The 19860-nt window shown below is 45.5% G+C and overlaps 1 protein-coding gene across 8 annotated transcripts in view; it reads right to left on the bottom strand.

Moving 5' to 3' along the window:
* Positions 1 to 15922, bottom strand: part of NACC2 (NACC family member 2) — a 184021-nt gene extending 168099 nt beyond the window's left edge. For 4 of the 8 annotated variants that reach the window (XM_056541018.1, XM_056541026.1, XM_056541020.1 and 1 more), the window contains exons 1-2: positions 15827 to 15922; positions 6672 to 6878 (exon numbers count right to left, since the gene is read on the bottom strand). The gene's annotated coding sequence lies outside the window, so the exon portion shown is untranslated. The remainder of the gene's footprint in view (positions 1 to 6671; positions 6879 to 15826) is intronic. The other 4 variants (XM_056541012.1, XM_056541014.1, XM_056541027.1 and 1 more) reach the window with 2 other exon arrangements.
* Positions 15923 to 19860: the final 3938 nt, after the last annotated feature.

Below are 19860 nucleotides of genomic sequence, written 5' to 3'. Positions count from 1 at the left end.
TACACCAGCTGATAAGTACTGGAAGGGTTAAGATTTTTACATAGAAGTCATTTACAAATCTGTTTAACTTTCTGGCAGTTTATTTGAAAACATTTATTTTCCACCGGAGTACCCCTTTAACTACCCCCAACATCTACTCTTGGATGGAATACAATTCACATTGGATTGGAACATGGCCAGTCTTTGTTCTCCTAAAGATAAACGTCACTAGAGTTGTCTGGCAGCCACTTATCTCAATCTCCCAATGACAATACACTTTTTAGATAGGAATCCAAACCTTGTCTGAGCTCTATAATAATCTCTAAGTAAGCTAAGTTACCTTCTGGCCTTGTGATACCTGTTATAAAGATGTTGTCTTGGTTAGAAAAGTCCCTATGTAAAATGCCCAGTAAGGAATATTGAGGGGGTGTTCGCTCTCTGCTGTGGAGGACTTCTTGCAAAGCGTTATATAGGGTAAAATCTGATGATTGGTTCCCTTTAAGTAATTCAAATCGATTTGATTTGTGTTTGGGCACATGATCAATAGGGATGACTGAAAAGGATGTATTGGTTCCATTGTGAATGGTCGCACAATGTCTCGACAGACTGTGTAGCAGAAAACCTGTCTTCACGTTGAATCTGTGCTTATTGATCCTATTCCTAAGTGTCAGGGTGATACGGCCGACATACTGAACTCCACAGTGGCATTGGATCAGATATATCACATAATCTGATTTGCATGTCAGATGGAACAGGATGGAAAAGGTCTCCCCTGTTACATGGGAGGAGGTAAACTTCTGTTTATTATGTTGGATCGCTAAACAACATAAACATCTGTTTTTAAAGGATCGAAAGCTCCCCAGCCGGCTGGATTTGGGTCTCTTGGGTTGATGCTGCTTTAATCGGCTGGGGGTCAAGAGAGTTTTTCTTTAGAGATGGTGCTTTGCAGAACGTAACTCTAGGTAGTTTAGCGAGGGACCCTTTTAAAAAAAAAGTATCACTTTCCAGGAGGAGCCAGTGCTTCCTCAAGATGTTCTTTATCTCTGATGCAGATGTACTATAGGTGGTAATAAAATTGAGATCCCATTTTCTCTCCACAGGGAATAGTTAAAGCCTTTGCCTTTCTATCGAATAGCTCTTAGGGTGTGTCGACTTAAGATCAGCTCAGTCTAGCTTCTGGGCTGGTGGTTGACATCTTGACTTCCTGACATCCTGTCTTGCTGCTAACATGCCTGACATGCTGCTATGGAGCTTTTGGTGAAACACTCCTTGTTTGAGCTTTTATCTACTATCTCTGTTTTAGCATGCACCTTGCATTTATCTTTGATACGTTCTGGGCTTTTCCCCATGGCTAGATAGCATGCTTATAGTAGATTTTAATCTGTGTAAGTATAGTCGGTTTTAGGATTTGTATGTCCTTTCAGCTATGTACCTGTTCACACTGTGTTTTCTCTTGTATCCGTTTTCTATGTTTCTATTACTAGATATCCCTGTTACCGGTCTATGGGGACTCTGAAAGATTGATCCTGTTTCTACTGGAGGTTTTCTGAGGGATTGTGATTTTTCCTGTCTTGTGTTCAGTGTGAACAGTGTTCTATAATTATATTCTGTTGTATCCATTTTTTTTTTTGTTGTTGTAACTAGGTATCCCTGTTACTGGTCCATGGGGACTCTAGGGGGTTCATTCCTGTGTCTACTGGAGGTTTAGGGATTGTGATTATTTCGGTTTAGAGATAGATCCTGTTTATCTTTCCATGGGGGCTCTGGGGAGATTGAGCTTTAGTGTCAAGACATTCCTGTGCCTACTGGAGGTTTTCTGGGGGATTGTATATTCTTGTTTGTTTCTGGAGTCCATGCTGACTGTTTTCCTTGTCTCGTGTTTTGAACTCTGTTTATTAGTTCTTGATTTCAGATCTTTGGAGTTTTTGTACATGCACTGATCATAAAGTACATGATCACTTATCTAGTGTTTTACTGCACTTTAGCTCAGGGAGGGACCGTCACCCAGTTGTCCATCCACCGTTTAGGGTGGATGGGCAAGTAGGCAGGGAGAGAGGTTTTAGGGTCCGTTTAGGGCTCACTCTCCCTGTCCCCTGGTCGGTCCCTGACAATACCAGCCTGTGCTCGGAAATCCTCTTCTCTAGTACAGTTTTTCCTAATTATCTGGTATTGAGAATATGGGACATTCTCAAGCCATTTTTTGTAGTTGCCACTTCCAACTTCAATATAACTATTAGTAATCAACCTTTAAAAATTTTTTTTTTTAAAAAGTAATAAATCTATTTTCATTATGGGTGATAATGAGATCAAGGAATTCTATATCCTCAGAACTAGTGGTGCTAGTGAGCCATTGTTTTTTTTTCCGAGACTCCCGGAATATTTCTACTGAGGACTGGGGACCTTTCCAGATGAAAACCAGGTCGTCTATGTATCGACAATATAATATGAGGTGTCCCTTAATCTCTGAGTTACCCCAGATGTGACAGGTTTCAAAGGCCCCCATAAAAAGATATACGAGGGGGCCACTTTGGCCCCCATTGCGGTACCTTTTGTTTGATGGTAAACGCCCCCATTGTACACAAAATAATTGTTCTCCAAGATTAAATTCTGGCTATCCAACAGAAAATGTCACTGTAATTCAGTGATTTCATTATCCTCAATGAGGCCTAACTAATGATCATGTTAGTGTAAAGGGCCGCTATATCACAGGTAACCATTAGATACGAGGAATCCCATGGAACTGAGGAAAGATGGTAGATAAGTTGAGATGAATCTTGAAGATAACTCAGAAGTGCAGTGACATATTTTTGCAGGTATAAATCTATATAGTGAACCAAGTTGCTGGTGGGGGAGTTAGTACAGGTGATAATGGGGTGCCCGGGAGGATTAGTCAGAGATTTATGGATTTTGGGTAAAAAAATAAAAATAAAAGGCTTTCATCTGGAAAGGTCCCCAGTAGAAAAATTCTGTGATTCTCTGAATAACAACCAATGGGGACTTCGCTTCACTATCCCCACCAGTTCCCCACCAGTTCTGAGGCTATAGAATTCCTTGATCTCATTATCACCCATTTTTTATTTTTTTTTTAAAGGTTACTAATACTAAAGGATACTAATAGTTATATTGAATTTGGAAGTGGCCACTACAAAAAATGGCTTGAGAACGTCCCATATTCTCAATACTAGAGATTTAGCAAAAACTGCACTAGAGAGGAGGATTTCCGAGCACAGGCTGGTATTCTCCAAAAGTGGTTTTTGGAGAAAAAAAAATACCCCAAGAAGTTACTATCAGATGCGTATGAAAAAACTAAAACATCCCAAAAAAAAGAAAAAAGAATAGTAGGAGCAGCTTATGCTGCATCACAGATCAAGAAAACTTAAGGAAGCACTGACCCCTCCTGGTGATCATTTTTTAAAAGGGTCCCTCGCTAAGCTACCTGGAGTTACGTTCCGCAAAGTACCATCTCTAAAAAACATCTTGGCCCCCAGCCAATTAAAGCAGCATCAACCCAAGAGACCCAAAACCAGCCGGCTGGGGAGCTTTCAATGCAGTAAAAACAGATGTTTATGTTGTTTAGAGATCCAACATAATAAACAGACGTTTACCTCCCATGTAACAGGGGATACCATACCACCCTGAAACTTAGGAATAGGATCAATAAGCACAGATTCAACGTGAAGACAGGTTTTCTGCTATACAGTCTGTCGAGACATTGTGCGACCATTCACAATGGAACCAATACATCCTTTTCAGTCATCCCTATTGATCATGTGCCCAATCACAAATAAAATTGATTTGAATTACTTAAACGATTGGAGTTATATTGGATCTACAAATGTAGTTCTCTACAGCCTTTAGGGCTTAAAGGGGTATTCCAGGCCAAAACTTTTTTTTATATATATCAACTGGCTCTGGAAAGTTAAACAGATTTGTAAATTACTTCTATTAAAAAAATCTTAATCCTTACAATAGTTATTAGCTTCAGAAGTTGAGGTGTTGTTTTCTGTCTAACTGCTTTCTGATGACTCACGTCCCGAGAGCTGTGCAGTTCCTATGGGGATATTCTCCCATCATGCACAGCTCCTGGGACGTGACATCATCATTGAGCAGTTAGACAGAAAACTTCAGAAGCTAATAACTATTGGAAGGATTAAGATTTTTTAATAGAAGTAATTTACAAATCTGTTTACCTTTCCGGAGCCAGTTGATATATATAAAAAAAGGTTTTGCCTGGAATACCCCTTTAATGTCATTTCTGAGACCATCCTTGTTTGAAACTGCAGAGGTCCAGTTAACACCTATACTCCATATATTTCCCATGTCTTCTATTCATTAATACATCTGTATGATAGGGACCACGTATAGGATTTTATTGGTTAGAATCATTTATCACCAGTTATTGATACATCATATCAATACCATTACTCTGCATACATCATTATTAAAGGGGTACGCCGGTGGAAATTGTAGTTATTTTTTTTTTTTAATCAACTGGTGCCAGAAAGTTAAACAGATTTGTAAATTAAACGAATAAAGAAGCATGTACGTGCACTCGCCACTCGGTGGAGACAGTAGTGTGAAGGGGTCCGGTAACGGGGAGCTGGATCACAGCTTCCAGTACTTATTAGCTGCTGAATACTACATAGGAAATTATCTTCTTTTCCGGTATAAGTTATCGGCTATTTATCCCCCTGCGACACCGCTGCAGTGGCTTTTACGGTGCCATAGACCGCAGCCGCCACCCGCTTCTCTCTCCCTGCCTGTCCGGGGGTCCTGAGTCCTATCACCGCCACCGCCCCCCCCCCCCCCACCCCCACACTGCTTTCCCCACCGCTGCACGCCCCCTACCGCCCCACCGCACTGTGCCGCATCGCACCCCCCACCGCACCGCCCCGGCCCCATTGCCTCCCCCATCCCCGGTTTTATAATTGCCTGTTCCTGGGGTCCACTCTACATCTGGCTCCGGTGGCGTCCTCCTGAGCTGTCACTGTGCGCACTGACGGTGACGTCGCGTCACGTCACTCGTCATTGCGCACAGCGTAACGCAGGACACAGCAGGAGCCAGAAGTAGCGTGGACCCCGGTCCCCGAGAACAGGTAATTATAAAACCGGGGATGGGGGAGGCAATGGGGCCGGGGCGGTGCGACGTGGTGCGGCGGGTCGGGGGCAGTCGCGGTGCGGTGGGCGGGGCATTATCGGCTTAGCGGAAAGGTAATTGTCAATACCGATAATGCCCAAAATCGTGATTATCGGCCGATAATATCTGCCAAACCGATAATCGGTCGATCCCTAATATACAGAGATCGCGGGGGGTCCCAGCAACCAGACCTTCACGATCAGACATTTTATCCCCTCTCCTTTGAATAGGGGATAAGATGTCTTGCAACGGAGTACCCCTTTAAGCCCTGTATCCCACCCTGAAAACATCGCCTCTAAGGGAAACATCTCCAAAATAAGGCTCTGAACAGAGGCACCACACATTGACATACGGACAGGGCTGGTGCAAGGATTTTTGCCACCCTAGGCGAAAGCTAATTTTGCCACCCCCTTTGACCCTGCCCATTGTTTCCACCATAACACACCCCACCTTACTATTGGGGTGACACACTGGAACAAACCTCCACATGTAATCACCTTACTACTGGGGTCAAACACTATAACAAACCCCCTTCTTATGTAATCTTCTTATAACTTGGGTAACACACTATAGCAAACGCTGGGGGGCATCGGGGGGAGCGGTGCTATCTGTGAGTGTGTGGTTCGGATGCTGGCTGGATAAGTTGCAGCAGGCAGAGCAGCGCCCCCCCCTCAAGAGGGCGCACTAGACGGCTGCCTATTTTGCCTATAGGCAGAGCCGGCCCTGCATACGGAGTTCCTCTGGTACTGATGTTCAGAGTGGTGGTGGGGTGGGGAGTGGTGGTGGGGTGGGGTGAATCGGATTAACTCCGTACAGGTTCCGTGCCCCCCCGAAGCAGATATCAGAATAACTGATCCAGATAATCAGCGATTTAGGTTTCACGCAAACGCATTATCCATTTGTCCCCTTAGAATATTCTAGGAGTCCATAGTTGAGCGAGCCCATCATCATCATCATCATCATCATCATCACGGCCGTCGCTCCAGCCTCTTCATTGCCAATAGAGGTAAGAGCACTATACATAGCGGTCACCTCCACGCTGGCAGCACGGACTTCCCTGAGACACAAGTGGTTAATCTGGCTCTTGCCGTAAGTAGCAGTTCACTGCGTGTGTCAAGTGATCGGCTTCACACAACGAGCGCTGGCATCGGATGAAATGAGGAATCTCTGTATGCATTGGTCGTATACCCCCGGGAGGGGGGCTATTCAGAACATTTAAAGTTAAATCTGGCTTAAAAAAAATATTTAACGTAAAAAAATAAAAATAAAATAAATAAAAACGCTTGTGCTCGGTTTTAGATTCCAAGCTCTGCATAACAACGATAAACTATTTCGACAAGTTCACACATGTGGTCTGAAACTGTGGCCCTCCAGATGTTGCAAAACTTCAACTCCCAGCATGCCCGGACAGCCGTTGGCTGTCCGGGCATGCTGGGAGTTGAAGTTTTGCAACATCTGGAGGGCCACAGTTTCAGACCCCCGTTTTAGTAGAACTCTTTTCTACCCACAGGAAGTCATCCGAGAAAGTGCTGGATTACTAAAGACAGGGACGTACCTGCCAGTGTGCCCATTGAGGAGGATGGCAGCCAGGCTACGGATGGGCAGGCCTCTGCTGGGCACCAGACAAGCTCTGTCTCACTCCCCGATCTTCAGACTCACAGCTACAAACAGCGGCAGCAGGAAGTGATTCCAACTCACATGGACTTTCTCTGACCTCACCCTCCATGGCAACAGGGAATTTAAAGGGACAGCTTTCCACGTCCTGTAATGGGACGACACGGATTTGTCTCAAAGGGATCGATACTCTTTAGGGCGCATTCACATCACGATTTTACCATCCTACTTTTTTAACTTTGAAATCTGCACGCCAAGTCGTATCCATTGACTTCCATTCATTAATGATAAACAACAATTGCATCAGTTTTGATCCGCGTCCGATTTTGCACAATTTAAGATCGGAGGTAAAATCGTGGTTGACCACGATTTTTCATCCAGATTCAAAATCGGATCGAAATTGTGTCCGATTTTTTATTATTGAAGTCTATGTGAATCGCATGGAATCGTGTGACTGTGATTAATCGCACATGATTTTTTTTTCTACGCATGCGCAGTAGACTTCAAAACACATGCACTTCAAATATATAAAACTTTATTGCCATTGGCCTACATATTCATTTTAAAAACAGGATGAGATTTTTATTGAAAATCGGATGGAATTTTCATCTGTACGATTTTCGGATACGATTTTAAAATCGGATAGCAAAGACATTTTTACATACGATTGTATACGATTTTTTGCAATCCGATTTTGTCCGATTTTAGGGTCCGATAATCGGATAGTTAAATCGTGATGTGAACCTAGCCTTAGGCACACGAGTGTCAATGCAAAATAAAACATGAGAGCATATAAAACAGTCACAGGAAACAGAACAAAATTATCTATACGGGTACGCTCACACGTACAGGACCTGCTGCATTTTTTTTGCTGCATATTTTCTGCAGCTGATTCTGCTATCTATTGAAGTTAATAGGTGCACAAAATACGCAGCAGATCCTGCTGCACGTGTAAAGAGTCCCCAAAGGGTGCATTCCCACCTGGCGTATACGCAGCATATTTCATGCTGCGCAAAATACGCTGCGTATTCCTTGCTCACTATACACACAGGGCTTTCCGGCGGCAGCGAGTTTTGGAGGTGGAGCCGTGCGTCACAGTCATGCCGGCACACGGCCCCGCCTCTAAAACTCTCTACACCAGTGTTTTTCAACCACTGTGCCGTGACATAGTGTAAGGTGTGCAGTGGGAAAAACACCCGCCGGGTGTTTTTGCCGTTGGACATCTCTGTGTCCCGAAAATTGCTTTCGGGACACAGGGATGCCTCTAAGTCCCTGCGGCCCCGCGTTTACATTAAAAACGCGGGGACTGCCGGGAGGTAGCGCACGCAGGGACGTCACGATAGCAACAATCGCGGAGGACCGGAGCAGCGACGAGGACACGCGCTGTCAACTTGGTAAGTGTTACCAGCGGCGCGTCTCCTTCGGTCTTCCGAGCACCGCTCCTCCGGTCCCGGGACCTACTGCTATAACCGGACCGGAGGAGCGGTGCTTGGAACACCAAAGTGGGGCAGTACACAGGCATACAGCCTTCAGTAATACACTGTATGGCTGAAGGCTGTATGTCTGTGGGGGAACTATACTGCACCTAATGTGGGGGGACTATACTGGACCTAATGTGGGGTGACTATACTGGGCCTAATGTGGGGGAACTATACTGGACCTAATGTGGGGGACTATACTGGACCTAATGTGGGGGGACTATACTGGGCCTAATGTGGGGGGACTATTCTGCACCTAATGTGGGGGAACTACACTAGACCTAATGTGGGGGGACTATACTGGGCCTAATGTGGGGGAACTATACTGCACCTAATGTGGGGGAACTATACTGCCAACCTAATGTGGGGAGCTATACTGGGCCTAATGTGGGGGAACTATACTGGACCTAATGTGGGGGACTATACTGGACCTAATGTGGGGGGACTATACTGGGCCTAATGTGGGGGAACTACACTGGGCCAAATGTGGGGGAACTATATTGGACCTAATGTGGGGGGACTATACTGCACCTAATGTGGGGGTACTATACTGCACCTAATGTGGGGGAACTATACTGCACCTAATGTGGGGGAACTATACTGCACCTAATGTGGGGGAACTATACTGCCAACCTAATGTGGGGAGCTATACTGGGACTAATGTGGGGGAACTATACTGGACCTAATGTGGGGGACTATACTGCACCTAATGTGGGGGAACTACAACCTAATGTTGGGGAACTACAGCCTAATGTGGGGGTAACTATACTGCCAACCTAATGTGGGGGAAAATAAGATATATGCAGTGTGCATAGGAATCTGTTCATATTTTTTTTTTTTTAACTATAGTCCGGCCCTCCAAGGAGACAAGTGCAGTAAGTACTGAGTGACAGTGAGACAGACAAATATAGTGCAGTGTGTTTTTTCCCCTTTTTTTTTTTTTGCTCGTCAACCTCGGTAGCGGTGCCCCGCGGAATTTTTTTTTCCCGAGTTGTGCCCCGACTCGAAAAAGGTTGGGAAACACTGCTCTACACGCATAGGGCTGCCGCCGGAAAGCCCTGTGTGTATAGTGAGCGAGGAATACGCAGCGTATTTCTCGCTGCTGCCGCAAATTTTGCGCAGTGTGAAATACGCCGCGTATACGCCAGGTGGGAACGCACCCTTAGGGTGTATTTACACATACAGGATCTGCTGTGGATTTTATGCTGTTACATGAATACAAATAATTAGTTGAACATAACATAAAATCTGCAGAACATAGGTACAAGGTATGTGTAAAAGTATTAAAGTTAAAAGGGTAATATGGTTAAAAAAAAATTTATTGATTCAAAACAGAAAGTGAAACAGATTAGTAAATTACTTCTATTAAAAAATCTTAATCCTTCCAGTACTTATCAGCTGCTGTATGCTTCAGAGGAAGTTGTGTAGTTCTTTCAAGTTTGACCACAGTGCTCTCTGCTGACACCTCTGTCCGTGTCAGGAACTGTCCAGAGCAGGAGAGGTTTGCTATGGGGATTAGCTCCTGTTCTGGAATGTTCCTGACACAGGCAGAGGTGGCAGCAGAGAGCACTGTGGTCAGACTGGAAAGAACTATACAACTTCCTGTGGAGCATACAGCAGCTGATAAGTACTGGAAAAATTAAGATTTTTAAATAGAAGTAACTTACAAATCTGTAGACTTTTCTGGCACCAGTTGATTTGAAAACCTTAGTTTTCCACTGGACTAAGACTGCCTGAGACTACGTGCACACAGCATAATGTCCGCCTGGAAACTTTCCAGCAGACATTCCGCAAATGGTGTGTGTCGGCAGAACATGCCGATCATAGGACAGCTCGGAAATGCCCCATCTCCATAGACGGCAATGCATTTCAGTGAGCATTTCGCAGAAAGAATTGACCTGTTCATTTTTTTTCTGCAGATGCTTCCGAAAACAATGGGACTGCAAAGGAATTTTCGAGCAGAACTTTTCCACTGTATTCCGCACGGAAATTCCGCCATGTGAAGGAGGTCTAAGGGTACACACATAGCAGCTGCTGATGTGACACCCTCCTTCATTAACCCCTAGTGACTCAATTAATGGGGTTATCCACCATAAGGTGATTTTAGTACGTACCTGGCAGGCAGTAATGGACATGATTAGGAAGGATCTGCGCTTGTCTTGGGGCTAAATGGCTATGTTGTGAGATTACCATAATACTGTGGCTAGCTTTTTGTGGACTGGTATTTCTTGTTTGAGTTTTCTTCTTTTGCCTACAAATCCCATAATTCCATTTTCCTCTCTCCCACACATCAGCCACCCCACCCATTGAATCATAAATGAGCTGCACCCATTCAAAAGACCTGTGGTTTTCAATCAGGGTGCCTACAGCTGTTGCATTAGTTGCAGATTGATCTCTCTGCCACCAAGCGATCCCTCCACCCATTGAAGCAGACAGGCTCCCTGTCATCAGCTGACTAGTGAGTCAGGTCTCGGCCGCATTGCAACCTGGGAAGAATCTGAGACAACAGTCATTTTGTATGCTGGTAAAAATAAATATTGGGGTGAAAATAACATAAGAATTGTGAGAAAACCGTCACACACAGGTCCAGACACTATATTATGAACTACACCAACATTACAGCCCCTGTTAGCATAGTCAAATAAAAAAAAATCCTGGAATACCCCTTTAAGCATTACTGGCTGCCATCCATACCATATGCTATCCTATGTTTGGTCCCTGAAGCTTCAGGTCTTCCCCATCCTTAGTACGCTGTTCTCTCCTTTTCTGCTTCAGCATGCACAGGTGGAGAGAGCGCCACACACAGAGCATAAGCAGAATAGAGAGTGCCACACTGAGGAGGGACAGACCCAAAGTTCAAGAGGACAACTTCCACCAGGATAGCATATGGTATGGATAACAGCCAGTAGGGGTTAAAGAAAGGCCAGGAATGGACAGAATGGGAATGTAGGGCCAACATGACAGGGAGAGTAAGGGCAGCAAGGAAAGGGTTAATGTGTTTGGAGGAGGGAGGTCAGTGTGAGGTGGAGGGGTCAATGGCAGGTGAAGGGGCGGCCTTAGGGAGGTGATATAAGGGGGCAAGGAGTGGCGGGAAGCCCTTTGGCGCCTGCCCTTTGGTGTGTAGCTGTGATCCTTGTCACGGCGGCAGGAGAAGGAGGGAGAAGAGGAGGTATTGAAGGAGAAGGAGGTGTGGTGATGGTGTTGTGCAGCTGGGGCGGTACCCTGCTGGGCTTGGAAAACCCCTGCGGGCATGGTCCCAAAGGGAGGAGAAGGTCTCCGAAGGTGGTGTCCTGTGGTTACGTTTATGGACGACCCAGGGCAAAGTAAGAGATCAGAAGGTCATGTCGCCTCTGTGGAAGCCCTTGGGGGGTGTATGGTAGTGGTGGTATGGTATAGGTATATAAGGGATTAATGTTAACCCTAGAAGAGTTCGTGACGCCAGGCTGAGGGCTGGTATGCTGAATCAGTGTTCCGGCCTATCGCCGCCCTTCCCAGTAACGATAGGTGCATAAAATAACTGAAGGTCCACAAGGAGATTTGAACTTGAACTTGAATAACGTTTACTGAAGTGCTTGCAATATTCACTGCACAGTCACAGTCTCATACAAACAGTCCTTTGGTTACTTAGCGACTGGCAGTAGCTGCAGACCTTGAGCTAGACAGTAAGTCTCTTAATTTAGGAAGAGATGTGCAGATCCGTCCGGATTTAGGGGAGGTATTAGGTCCGGAGATGCTGCAGAGTGTTTGGGAGGTGATAAACTCTATAATTATAATTGTTAAGTCATTGCCGCAAGGCTCGGGCCTAACTCACTGCGATTACTGCTGTACAGGTCTTGCTTGCTTGACAGCCCACGAGGTAAGAGAGAGAAACATGGCCGCCGCTCCCTTATATGGGCAGGGGGCGTGGCGAATCTGATTGGTCCGAATGTCTGCCATTCACCTTACATGGTGTGATGGGATTGCATACGTTACAGGATCTATATACATTATAAAACCAAAACGAGGCTAGAGATACCAAAGTGAGGCCTTGAACGCATCCAGAGTGAAGCTTGGAACGCATCACATGACCCGAAGGCCCCGCGACACAATGGAAACAAGTAATTAACCATTTATTTACATTTATACTATACTATTTATATTATCTACGCATAAATTACTAATTATACGTTAAGATAGAGGCGACTAGGGGTAGACTAGATTACAGGGATCCCTACGTCCTAGGGACTCTGGCTATGGGGACCCATAAATAGATAAGTACCGTATGAAATGCGGTACTGGGACACCACACCTCTAAGTCCCCCTCTTTTGTATGACGCAGATGGTTTGCACTATTATATTTAATGATGGTTATTTAAGTGATATTCGTTTTATGGTGTTATTTAATAAAATGGCCGCTGTGGCCTTTTCCACCAACAACGTTGTCTGTGTTTTGTTTAATGGAAATGGTAAGGCAAGAAGGGGGTAGTAGGAAGCGGAGCTTTACGCTCCCCTAGTCATGGATTCACTAGGGGTTAATGAAGGAAATAGAGGGAGGGTGTCATGGCAGCAGCTCCTTTTATTGCACCACAGGTCCTTTTTTAGTCTAGCTTTGCCCACCCTGACAGCTTAACAGGAGTTATCACTCAGCTATCCAAGAGTCCTGAAAGGTAAATCTGTCAATAAATACAGCAACATCAAAGCAAGGTGATGTGCTGTCACCCATCTTTCTCTCTAATGTTATATGATCACTGAGAAAAGAGTTAAATTTCCCTACAGCGCCACCACAGGGAAAATTAAACATTACATTGACCACTAAAATCAATGGACAAACATGTTGGGCCCCTTACAGCCAGAAATAATGCTAGAAGCTCTGACTTAACAGGTGAGGTCCTCAATCGGGGACCCCCTAAAATCAGCGATTTTATCAATGTTTTTTTCTTTTATGGAGTCTTTTTTCTAGAGCATTTATATTTTTGTCATTTTCAGTGCGGGTGTTTTATGCAAATCAGGTCTTTGCTTTCAATTTCCAACAGTTTGGAAGCGTTTACATGCAAAATAAAGTGCAACAAACTCATAATAGTACGTGGAAAAATGCGCATAAAATGGCTGCATTACATCCAAAATAATGCACTTTGTGAACTACATGTGAATTCAATGAAAAAAAAATAAAGTAAAATGGATGTATTTTGGAGTGATAAATGGCCATCTTACACCTGAAAATACACTCCAAAAAGCTGTGTGAACAAAAGTGCAGCCTAAATAATAAATGTATAATGGGGATTGACAGCATAACCCATAGGAACTCTATGTCCTACTTTATGGTGCCTCCTTGAGGTCTATATTCTCCATTATTATCCAAAGGATAGGGGATAAGATGTCTGACCGCGGGAGACTCGCCGCTGGGGACCCCTGTAATCTGGCATTCGGCACCCAACTCTTTGAGCTGCACGCCGCGCTGCCAGCTCACAATCTGCCGGGTGCTGACCGCGGGGCCGAAGTATCTTGACGTCATGAATCCGCCCCTGTATGACATCACTCCCCGCCCCCGCTATGCAAGTCTATGGGAGGGGGCATGACGGCCCCCTCCCATAGACTTGCATAACGGGGGCGGGGTGGGGCGTGACATCACACGGGGGCAGAGTTGTGACGTCATGATACTCCTTGGGGGCGGGCCATGAAGTCTCACAGGGAGGCGGAGTCGTGACATCACAATACTCCGGCCCCCTGGTCGGCACCCGGCAGTTTGTGAGCTGGCAGCAGGGCGTGCAGCTCAAAGAGGTTGGTGCCGAATGCAAGATTGCAGGGGTCCCCAGCGGTGGGACCCCCGCGCTCAGACATCTTATCCCCTATCCTTTGGATAGGGGATAAGATGTGTGATAGCCTGGGGGAGTAGGGTATATGGGAGTGTAGCTGTGCGGTTACTAAGGGTGCTTGCTTAATCCTTTCTATTCGTGACGCCAGGATGTGGGCTATTCTCTGTATGCTAATAATTGATTGTCCACAACCGGAGATTTGCAGAAACTTGTCGGAACTTTTACTGAAGATTTTAGGCAATAATGAACAGGAACAGTCCATACAACAGAGTCTATTAGAGCTTGACAAGTGGTTGGGACCTCGTGAGTTTATTGAGCTTAAGAAGGTAATTGTTGCGGTGATCCACTGGATTTAGGGGATTAGATTGGGTCCAGTAATCACGCTAGCTTTAGCGGGGATTTAGATGTTAACTCACGGTTTAGTTTAGGCTGAGGCCGGCAGGTTTTAGGCCCAGCTTGTCTTTGAAAGTTGCGCAGATCCATCCTGCTAGTCCGGCATCCACGAGAGCAGCAACCCAAGAGAGCGATAATTGGCTACAGCTCCCTTATATGGGCAGGGGCTGGATTTAAGCTCACTGGTCCATACAACTGTCAATCTCCTGTACAGAGAGTTATGGGTAACATGTGACCCAAGGACCTCCAAAGGTCCTCCAACATACCATAGAGGAATTAACATAGTAACATGACCGAAGGTCCTGCGACGCTAACAAGGTAAGTAGACTAATATTTGTACTTTTGCAACAGCTGGAGGCATCCTAGTTGGGAAACTGCTTTAGACCCTGAAAAAAACCCAGTAATTTACTTGAGTAATTCCTCTTGAATTCTCCACCCAGAAATAATTAACATCTCCATTGACTTCAATGTATTTTACTCTGCACTGTTCACACTGCGTAAATTCCGCTAGCGGAATTCCGTTCCGCTAGAAGAAAGAACATGTTGATTCTTGTTGCGGAATACGCGGGCAGAAGTCCATTGAAGTCAATGGTAAAAAAAATTCTGCTTGAAATCATTTTCACACGGAACTTGCACAAAATTTGCATGGAATTTGTGCGAAATTCACGTGGAAATTCCTCTTCCAAAAAAAAAAATAAATAAAGAAGGGGAAAAAAAGGGAAATTCTAATTAGTGGTTGTAGTCCAGCAAAAAAAAAAAAACAGTTTCCTCCTATATTCTGCGCGGAAAATCCGAAAATTCCGTGTCAATTCGGTCCAAATTTTGCGCAAATTCCACATGAAAAAAAGAATTCCTCTTCAATTCCTCAGTGTGAACATACCCTTAGAACAGACCACGTCAGCGTGGGGCACCCACATCTACAGACCCGTTGCTATGTGCCATATTTGACAGCAGTGTCAGATGTGTTCTGCTGTAATAAACCGTCTCCCTGCGTCACATGGACATATCATGGGTATCATGTATCATACAGGCATGTAACAGTGACTACATGGCAGAGGAATGTGCTGTCCTAATATATCGGAGGGCTGGGTGTTGCCCGCTTTACGCCTGGATGCCAAGCAAAGCCAGCAGGGCTTTATTTATATTAAAAAGCACAATGGTAAGGCAAGACGATGCCAATTACCACCAACCAGATGGTTGCTATGAACAACAGGGGGAGATTTATCAAAACCCGTCCAGAGGAAAAGTTGCTGAGTTGCCCATAGCAACCAATCAGATCACTGCTTTCATTTTTGACAAGGCTACTGAAAAATGAAAGAAGCGATCTGATTGGTTGCTATGGACAACTCGACAACTTTTCCTCTGGACGGGTTTTGATAAATCTCCCCAAATGTTTTCTTTGCCCTCAGTTACAAAGATCAGTGTTCACCAACCTGTGTCTCTTTAGCTATTACAAGGCTATCCTTCAGCTGTCCGGGCATGCTGGGAGTTGTAGTTTAGCAACAGCTGGAGCGTCAGAGGTAGGCGTGTTAGGGACACAAAATAGCTCCCCCACTTATAAAGGGGGGTTGAGCAAGGAGCCCATAGGCTAGCTGCGGGTCATGTGGTCACCTGCAGCTCTCTGGGTAACAAAATATGTGACTTTAACATGTGACAACCATTATCATGTGACTAACAACCATGTGACCATATCAAAGGTCCTTTACACATAATATACAATTATACAGATTATGGGGGAACACTGCAGATGAGCCCTGGGACGTACAGGGACTCAAGCTGATAGGACTGCGGAATCATATCCTGTACTGGGACATCACACCCATTAACAGTATATGTCAGCATCCCGTTTTCGTAGGGATGCCGATGACTAACAGGACACTAAAGCAGTGTGAACCTACACTTAGTAAACTTTTCATTTAGTTTGGAGATGCTGCGACTGGACCTCAGCAACAAGAGAGAGAAGAGACTCCTCCCAGGGCTTTTATGGGGGGAGACTCTGGTGGGGTCCCATTGGTCACCCTTAAGTCACCTGGTCACTGATACCTCCTGGGTAAAAATCACATGGTAAGTCACATGACAACTGAAAATCATATGGGAACCACATTTCTTAAAGTGATAACACTTCTTTACACATTTTACAGCATAATAAATGGCAAAACATATGTACATGAGGGGACGGGTGTAATGGGGCCCAGGGGACACTCCAGGGAGGCTGTTTGACAGGGCAGCAAGGGTACCGGGTAACAACTCCCATACTGGGCCACCACACATACTTGTAGGAGTTGTATTAGCATTCATTTTGAAAGCCTCTAAAGGCCAATTTCACATGGGTGTAATATGGATGCAATAATATGTGTCCCTATTACCCTCATGGGAAACCGGCATAATCCTGAATTGTCTCTGGGTGACAATTCTTGCTGGTGGGTAGAGATAGTTTCATGGTATTTGTGTGATGTCCCAGTACGGGATATGCATCTCACAGTCCAATCAGCTTGAGTCCCTGCACGTCCCCAGGGCTCACCTGCAGTGTACCCCTATAATCTGTATATTATGTGTAAAGGACCTTTGATATGGTCACATGGTTGTTAGTCACATGATAATGGTTGTCACATGTTAAAGTCACATGTTTTGTTACCCAGAGAGCACCAGGTGACCAGATGACCTGCAGCCAGCCTATGGGCTCCTTGCTCAGCCCCCTTTATAAGAGGGGGAGGTACTACAATCTCTCTCTTCCACCACATTCTCTGCTGAGGTCAAGTCCAGTCTAGACAGCTCAGATCCAGTGTCCAGCACATCTGGAGGCCTCAAGCCTAAATTCCAGCCACAAGTCAGTCAAGTCAAGTCATCTCTGTCTGCTGTCACTATCTTCAGTCAAGTCAAGTCTATTATAGTCATTGTGGCTGTCCTAAAGTCTGTCACAGTCACTGCAAGTCCCAGCAAGCTGCGAGGTCCTTCTGTGTTACCGGTCACCTCTCTGGGATCCTGGCCTAACTGTAAAGACTGTTACCATCTGTCTACCTCAGTAAAGCTACCGTTAACCCTGACCTGGCCTTGGACTCTTATTTGCCCTGTCTAACTAGGACTAGCGGCGCTATCGTTCAGGTGGTTCTCGGTAAAACCAACCCCTGGCGTCACGAACATTTAGGCTTTAATACCATCTGCCCCTGGGCTACAACATCTGCCCCCTACACCTCACATCACACCCCGGTGACACCACATTTGCACCCCCTTTAGGCAGATTTCTTGTTTTATGAATTATCTTTATGTTGGTCCTTAATTGGAAGAATTAGTTACCCGTAATTAGTCCATCCTAGTCCTTTGTCTTGTGCCTTTCTTGCAAGACATCTTAGAGCAGTGGTGTCCAAACTGCGGCCCTCCAGATGTTGCAAAACTACAACTCCCAGCATGCCCGGACAGCCAACGGCTGTCCGGGCATGCTGGGAGTTGTAGTTTTGCAACATCTGGAGGGCCGCAGTTTGGACACCACTACCTTAGAGGAAGTTGCTGAAAAATAGATAAAATGCCGAGGGCTAGGATCCTGGTATTATAGGCGTGAAACATTAATGCGCTACCTGTCGTCTCTCTCGGATAATGTTGCGTTTTTACCCTTGTTAAATTTGGAAGACTGCGAAGAAAAGCGCGTAGCTAGGAGGCATTGTTCCTTAAATCATTAGTTCCTCCGTAGCCTGCAGCAGAATCGGATCTCGACTTGCGCTATCCAGAGACGGTATTGTTTTGCTTGGCCTGCAATATCTTGACAGATTTGACTCCATCCCGTAGCAGCATCTTGAGACTGGTGTTTAGGAACAGAAGCTGAAGGTCTTAAAACAGACATTGGAATTTCTGACACTGCAGTGTGTCAGGTCACAGATACAGAGTCACACAAAGTGCTGTATGCATTGAAATAGGAGCCCCGCTATTGCTTCTACCTCACATCCATCTGCTGCAATAATAGGAATCAAGATGGTGTTTGTTGCTTAGGAAAATCAGACATCTGCTCCTGCAAAGTTCATTTGCTGCCAGGGTGTTGCACAAAAAAAAAAAAAAAAAACGCTCCTCTAGTGGGGATGAGCCATCTGCCACTCAAAGAGTTAAACATCTTCTTCATTTGTAGTCCCTGAAGTCCCCATTGTTTTGCCATGTTATTATTTTTACGGCAATAACATGGCAGCGCTGTAAATATATTTATATACAGGGTTGGCATGCGCGGTTGACAATACTGAATGGTGGCACCACAGGCTGGACATCGGAGTATTCCAGCAACCAAAGCATAATACTTACTATATAGCGGTATTATTTAGACATTGGCCCTGATTTACTATTGTAAACCCGACATATTTTGTCGGGGTGTGCGCCAGGAATTCTGTCTGCGCCAGAATTTGCACCAGAATTGAAAAAAAAAAGCCGACTAATTCTCCATGTAAGGGTATGTTCACACTACGGAATTCCCGCGGAATTCCGCGAGTGGAATTCCGCGGTGTGAACTTAAAGGGGTAGTCCAGTGGTGAAAAACGTATCCTCTATCCTAAGGATAGGGGATAAGTTTGAGATCGCAGGGGGTCCGACCGCTGGGGCCCCCTGCGATCTCTCTGTACGGGGGCCAGGCTCTCCGGCCAGATAGCGGGTGTCGACCCCTGCACGAAGGGGCGGCTGACACGCCCCCTCAATACATCGCTATGGCAGAAGGCAGCACTCCGGCTCTGCCATAGATTTGTATTGAGGGGGCATGTCGGCCGCCCCTTCGTGCAGGGGTCGACATGCCCCCTTCGCGCAGGCTGTCGGGGCCCTGTACAGGAGATCGCGGAGGGTCCAAGCGGTCGGACCCCCCGCGATCTGCAACTTATCCCCTATCCTTAGGATAGGGGATAAGTTGTTCACCACTTGTTCACTACTGGACTACTCCTTTAACATTAGTGTGAATGGGTCTCTGCGAAACCCGTTCACACTGCGGAATTTCAGCGGCAGACAATTCCGCCGCTGAAATTGTTCCGCGCAAAGAAAGAACATGTTCATTCTTTGCACTGAAGTCCGCGAGTACTGCATAGCCGTCAATAATGAGGGCGCAGTGCCGCGCGGTCCTACCGCCGCCGTCGTCTGCCAGGCTGAATCTCCGCTCGTGGAATTCTGCGAGCGGAGATTCCATTCACACTCCGTAGTGTGAACATACCATACTGGGAAAACCTGAAAAGGGAGTGTGGCCAGTGGGAAAATGGGGCGTGGTTGCCAAAAGTGGGCGAAAAAGCAAAACGTAGGGAAACCTTAGTGGAAAAAAATTGTAGGGAATTAAAACCCACAAAGAAAACTACACAACACTCTTAGTAAATCAGGGCCAATTGTGTAGCACTGTTATGCTATCACTTTAGGTATTAAAGGGGTCGTCCAGTGGAAAACATTTTTTTTTTAATCAACTGGTGCCAGAAAGATTTTTAAATGACTTTTATTAAAAAATCTTTACCCTTCCAGTACT

This window comes from Hyla sarda, chromosome 9, assembly GCF_029499605.1.
Source record: "Hyla sarda isolate aHylSar1 chromosome 9, aHylSar1.hap1, whole genome shotgun sequence".
Lineage (NCBI taxonomy): Eukaryota > Metazoa > Chordata > Amphibia > Anura > Hylidae > Hyla > Hyla sarda.
Note: the sequence above shows the minus strand (reverse complement) of the source record. Positions and strands in the feature narration are given on the sequence as shown.